Genomic DNA, 5,861 nt, shown 5'->3' with positions numbered 1-5,861 from the left:
TCTCTCTTTCTCTGTGTGTGTGTGTGTATGTGTGTATATTCTTGAACTATCTTGAGACATTATTGAGTAATAAACTTGGCAATACTGGACAGCAAACATGCTAGCTGTCCTGTCTAAAAATGTCCATTTCAAGTTTGGGGATGCAGAGGCATTAGTTATTTGACTTAGCAACAAAGGATATATAACTTTAAAAACCCTCAAGGGAAACTACGTTTCAGGCTCTGTGGTTTATATCTAAATTGCTCAAAGCGTTAGTTACATACATCTCGATCCTTTTAGAACAGTGCTTCTCAACCTTCCTCATGCTGCGACCCGTTAACAAAGTTCCTCATCTTGTGGTGACTCCCAACCATAAAATTGTTTTTGTTGTTACTTCATAGCTGTAATTTTGCAACTGTTACGAGTTATAATGTAAATATATATAAATATATGGACCTCAACAGGGTCGCGACACATAGGTTGAGAACTGCTATGTTAAAACTTTTTTTTTTTTTTTTTTTTTTTAGTTCAACCGTAAAGTCTTATCATAGGCTGTTGAGATTCTACAAGGCTGGAACCACTTGGATGGTTTCTCTCTTATATGGTCAAGTCTCAAACGTAGTGTGACTGAGCCGCACGTTAGCTCGGAGGCAGACCTAGTGTTCTTATCTGTCTCTGCTTATCCGTTCCATACACACGTGGTAGCTACTCATAGTCTTTCCTCAGCTGCTGTCCAAGCTATAGGCCTCATGACTTCACCACATGTTGAGACAGTCATCTGAATGCTCTTCATCACTGAAGGACAAGAAAGGTCGTGAAACTTGCAAACAAATGGAGCAGGGGGTAGCCACATCATTTTTTGATAGTGCCCCTTAAAGCATGGCCTTGGACCAAGAGAAACTTCATCACCACTTGGGGGCTTGTTAGAAATGCAGATTCTCGAGGCTACACCCCAGACTTTAACGAGACTCCCAGGTGATTCTTATTTAAGCTAGGCTCTGAGAAATCAATCGATGGAGGAACTGATCAACCGGACGCCACTCATCCGCGGAAATAAGGGACTCAGCCCTTTGTGCCTGCCTCGCACCCGCTCTACTCGGTAGCAACCGAACCCCCGGGGACATCGGAGCCAGGCGCTTGCCGAGGGCAATTTGGTGATTGGCTTGTGAGGCCACGTGACCAGCGCTGGGCCGTCCACGCGACACGATTGGTTCTTGCGGACGCTGACGGACAGGGCCGGGGCGGGCCAGAGCCCGGTCGGAGGGGCGCCCGCGGGGGCCGGAGGGGCGAAGGCGCGAGAGCGCGAGTGCGCGTGCGCGAGCGGCGGGGCTTTCTCCGGAGCCGTCGGAGGGAGCCGGAGCGCTTCTCCCGAGGTGAGCGGAGTGGGGCGGTCCCTCTGATGCCTGGTCCTGGGGAGCGGCGGGGGATGGCTCCGGGGTTCTCCTGCCCCGGGAACCCTGCACTGGGGAGGATGCAGCCCCAGCATTCGCCAGCCTCCTCCGTGCCTTGGTTTCCCTTTTCCCACCCTCTGATACATCTCGCCATCCTCCCCGCGGCCGCCGCGGCTGTGCCCGAAGAGGCTTGCCCACCTGGCCGCCTCGCCTCCGCCTTTGTTTCCCGCCCCGGAGGGATGCTGCCACTGGTCCCCTCCCCAGGGGAAGGGCTCTGGAGGCGCCGCGAGGGCGCCACCGGCGCTAGACTGGGTCTGGGAAGAAGGTGGCTTACATGCAGTGGGACCTGTCGCAAGGGAGAACGAAAGGGTGGGGGGAGAGTAGTGTCACTTTGGTTTGAGCCCTTGAGACCCGAACTAATCCGGTGACTGCGAGCGAAGCAGAATTCCTAGCGCATCTGATGATCCTTCTGCCTCGATGCGGGAGCGAGCATCGTGGGGGAACCGAGCCTGTGCTGCCTGGAGAAGGGTGCCCTGGGGAAGGCTACCCTGTCTGTCCGCTGGACCTCGAGCCTGCCCCCACCACAGACTTCACCGAAATACAACGCTCGGAACCTACGGGGAGAATCCAGAGAGGCGTTAAAAAGCTTAATCCCCCCCCCTCAAAAAAAAAAAAAAAAAAACAATTAGAGCAGGTCACAAAAAAAGGTTTCCAGAGACAGTATAACTGATGACTGGGAAATAGTGAGGGAATTTGCCTGCAGTGAACTGCAGACCAGACAGCGCACTGAGCTGCTTCTTCAAGAAGATACAAGACGCGGGGTGGGGGTGGGTTCTGTGACTTTCTAGGTCTATTCAAGAGGGTACTTAGTTTTCAGCCTGTCAGGAGGACAACGTAGGGAGACCGGAGGTAGGGTCTAAGATGCACTTTCTAAATCTTTGCCAAAGTGTATGTTAAAGGGGGGGTGGGGGCTTTGGCTGCCAAAGAGATGGGGTGGGGGGAGGAAATCTCCCTAGAATCCTTTAGAAGAGGGAGGGCGTGTTCAGGAGTTTAACCTGGTGCTCAAAAGGCAGGTGCTTGGGGGAGTAAGCGTGACCCCAAACACAGTAGCAATGACATGCGAGACATCTTATGGCGAAACTTAAAAGATCCCATGAGTTTTCCCTGGTTAACTAATTTGATGCACCTGGCGTTGTAAAACTAGTTCAGTTAATTGCAAGAGTTTCAGTGTAACCCATTCAGAACTTAAAGTTACTCAGTCTCTACCTGAGTCTTTGGAGCCATTCTGATCCTCCAAGCCCTTCCTTCCACATGTGAAACTGTTTTTCTTTTAGGCATCTAAAACAACCGTACCTTGTGCCAGCCAAAATATTCCATTTAATGTATTGAGTTACACAATATTCATTTACTTGCTGAGAATTTGAATTCACTGGGCAAGTTTAAAATAAACAAAACAGTTTTGTCGTTTTGTTTTGTTGTGTTTTGAGAGGGCATCCCTTCCATTTGTTAGACTACAGGAATCAAACTCGGGGTTCTCAGCCGCACAGCTCCCAGTAAACTTTTGGTGGTTTCCTGAGATGAGCATAAAACGGAATCTGCTGTGAAGCACAGTGGGAATGCTACAGATGACCCCAGTAAAACGCAATAAATGTTCTCATCTGATAGCCTGAAACACAGCAAATTAGTGGGGACAACTTAAATACAGAAAGCTGATAGTCACTGGGGAGGGGAGAGGGATTTTGAGGACAAAGGAGGTGGTGTAGTTTGAGAAAAGCACACCTTTTTTGCTTCTAGAGGAGAGATGTCATTTTGCATGTAAGCTTCATACAAGATACTCAGAGGGCATTGACGTGTGTTAAACTGGTGGAAGCGGGGTCAGCTGTTTCAAATGGGCTGAAAAAACTCTGCTTAGGGTCTAATAAAGGACCAACAGAAAAATTGGCAGGCATAGTTCAACTTGAGGTATGAAGTGGACCTCTGACCTGTAAGACGTGGGCTTTATCCTCTGATTCAATAAAAGCCCCTCACTTCTGCTTTCAAGACGACCACAAAATGATTTTCTTTCTGTTGTTTCCGTCCTCTCCGACACGGACTAAGGAGAGATTATAGTCAGACCTGCGTGTCTAAGCAGTCATGCCCTTTGAGGAGGATCTGTGTCACGTTGCATAAATATAAGAGCCTTCACCCTGGCCAGTGCCTAGGAGAATTCCGTAGGGTGTACACTGTAAGATAAAGCTGCCTTACACTGCCACAGGTGGGGTTCTGGGTAAGCTCATGTGTTAGTGGAAAAGAGAGCCAGGGATGGCTAAATTCAGCTAGGCTCGGCTGCTGGATGGAGAGATGTTTCCAGGCAAAGCTTTCCTGTTATCGGCTAGCCTGGCTGGCCTTCAGAGGACCGTGCTCATGTGACAGAGGCTCCTGCAGAGCTTATGGATCTCAGGCTGTGTCAGTTATGCCTGTGATGCGCTGTGGAAAAGAGCCCCGCTAAGACAAAAATCTAGAATGCCTGTCTTTCCAGTCCTGTCACCTTACAGGTTTCCCTCAAACAAGTTGTACCCTCCCTGCCAGTAGATGGCACTCTTGCCTCTGGGAATTTCTGAAGAGTCTGGCTATGGAACTATCAGCAGCAATGTGGATTTGGTGTGGGTTTTGATAGACTGTTGTCTCCCAGGTAAATATGACCATGACGACGATGATGATGGTGATGATGATGATGATGTTCAGAGCATGTAACTTTTTATATAATATAGGAATGGAGTGGAGTGAGGATTTCTTCTCTTTCTCTCTCTCCCTCTCCTCCCCCTCCCTCCCCCTCCCCTTCCTGTCCCCCTTCTAATGTGGTGTGTGTGTGTGTGTGTGTGTGTGTGTTGTGTGTGTGTGCACACTCGTAATCTGAGCAGAGATTGGGTGGGGGTAACTTGAGAAGCTTCATAGTTCAAGCTTTAAGAGCACTGGTTATGCAGATCTAATGTTGAGGTTATGGTTTGATGTTCATTCCAAGACTTCATTTCTGTTATTTGCACGCATACCTAGTCTCCGAGGGAGGATGCCTCCATGAGGGGTGCTTGTGATTTTAAACCCAGTCTGTAGTCAGCAATACATATCCATAGCCATAGGAACTTTGTGAAAATGTTAAATTGTTACATCCCAAGACTGTCCACAGAAGGTAGGTCAAATCATTTTAAATCAGTTTCTTTTGAAACTTGAAAATTTCTAACACGTGTTTGTAGATGTTGTAGCTAGCAATAACCATCCAGTCCACAGTAACCACTCAAAGCGTGAACTTTAAAAAAAAAAATACTTTTAGCAGGAGTTTGTTCCTATGTCTTCCAGTTCTGCAATAGCTATTTTGTCCTTTGTCACAAAGTGCTCTCTTAGGTGGGTTTTGAATACACTAAACTCCAGAGAAGGAGGTGTTTTAGGCAGCAATGGAGAGGTCACAGTGTAGGGGAAGGTCTTAGCTCTGATCCTGCCCAGGCTATAGAACACCTCTGGGATCTACACTCAGTACCTGCTCTTTGCTGTGTATTGAGACCTCCTGTGAGCTGATTCCTGTCTCTTCAAGAGAACTGATAAGATGTTGTTTTGTGTTTTTTTTTTTTCCTATCAGTAACAAATTCTAAAGTCCCATGGGGACAAGACACCAATAGTCACAAATCATTGACACAGCCTCATCTTGTGGCCATAAATCAATCTGTCTTCCTGGCTGTTGTTTCTCTCACTTTTACTGAGTTTGTCAAGTGAGTGCCACGTAAATGCCTTTGGAAGTCTGAAGTTCTTTGGCTGGGTGATTTCCCATAAGGTATTTCTGAAGCCTCCAGACAGTTTTTGTAGCAATGGTGTGTTTGCGCTGTGAAACTTTCCTCGGTGGTAGCTGTGGTCCTTCAGTTAGAGTCCTGTGGTCCAGAGGTGGAAGAACACCCCCACCCCGGGAGTGGTTAACTTAACTTTCCCTTGGGGCTGGAGAGATGGCTCAGTGGTTAAGAATACTGACTGCTCTTCCAATGGTCCTGAGTTCAAATCCCAGCAACCACATGGTGGCTCACAACCATCTGTAATGGGATCTGATGCCCTCTTCTGGTGTGTCTGAGGGCAGCCACAGTGTACTCATATACATAAAATAAATAAATATTTTTTAAAAAAAAGCCTTAACTTTTCTACCTTTTAACTGAGCGACTTAATGGTGGAAAACTCTCTGGAGGATGAGGACCCTTGCTTGGGAAGTGAGCTTCGGTTCCCTTCCCCCACATTGCCTCCTTTCCCTCACGGTTAGGACACAGACAGTGTTGTGTATAGGGAGCTGGGCCAGGGAGGTCCTCTGAGAAGCTCAGTGATGCGGGACTAAGGTCACAGCATGAGTGCCATGGACTTTTCTTTTTGCCTTTTCTCTTTTGTCTGACTGAGCCTATGCTGGACTCTGTATGTCTTTGCTCCTTTCCTCTCTCCCTCCCTCCCTCCCTCTCTCCTTCCCTCCCTCCCTCTCTCCCTCTC

The 5,861-nt window shown here is 48.1% G+C and overlaps 1 protein-coding gene across 2 annotated transcripts in view; it reads left to right on the top strand.

Annotated features, from left to right (window-relative positions):
* The first annotated feature begins 1,193 nt into the window (after positions 1 to 1,193).
* Positions 1,194 to 5,861, top strand: part of Tmem108 (transmembrane protein 108) — a 290,470-nt gene continuing 285,802 nt past the window's right edge. For both annotated transcript variants that reach the window (XM_031344794.1, XM_031344793.1), the window contains exon 1: positions 1,194 to 1,352. The gene's annotated coding sequence lies outside the window, so the exon portion shown is untranslated. The remainder of the gene's footprint in view (positions 1,353 to 5,861) is intronic.

This window comes from Mastomys coucha, unplaced genomic scaffold (genome assembly GCF_008632895.1).
Source record: "Mastomys coucha isolate ucsf_1 unplaced genomic scaffold, UCSF_Mcou_1 pScaffold23, whole genome shotgun sequence".
NCBI lineage: Eukaryota > Metazoa > Chordata > Mammalia > Rodentia > Muridae > Mastomys > Mastomys coucha.
The sequence above is the reverse complement of the archived record's forward strand: the minus strand, read 5'-3'. Positions and strand labels throughout refer to the sequence as shown.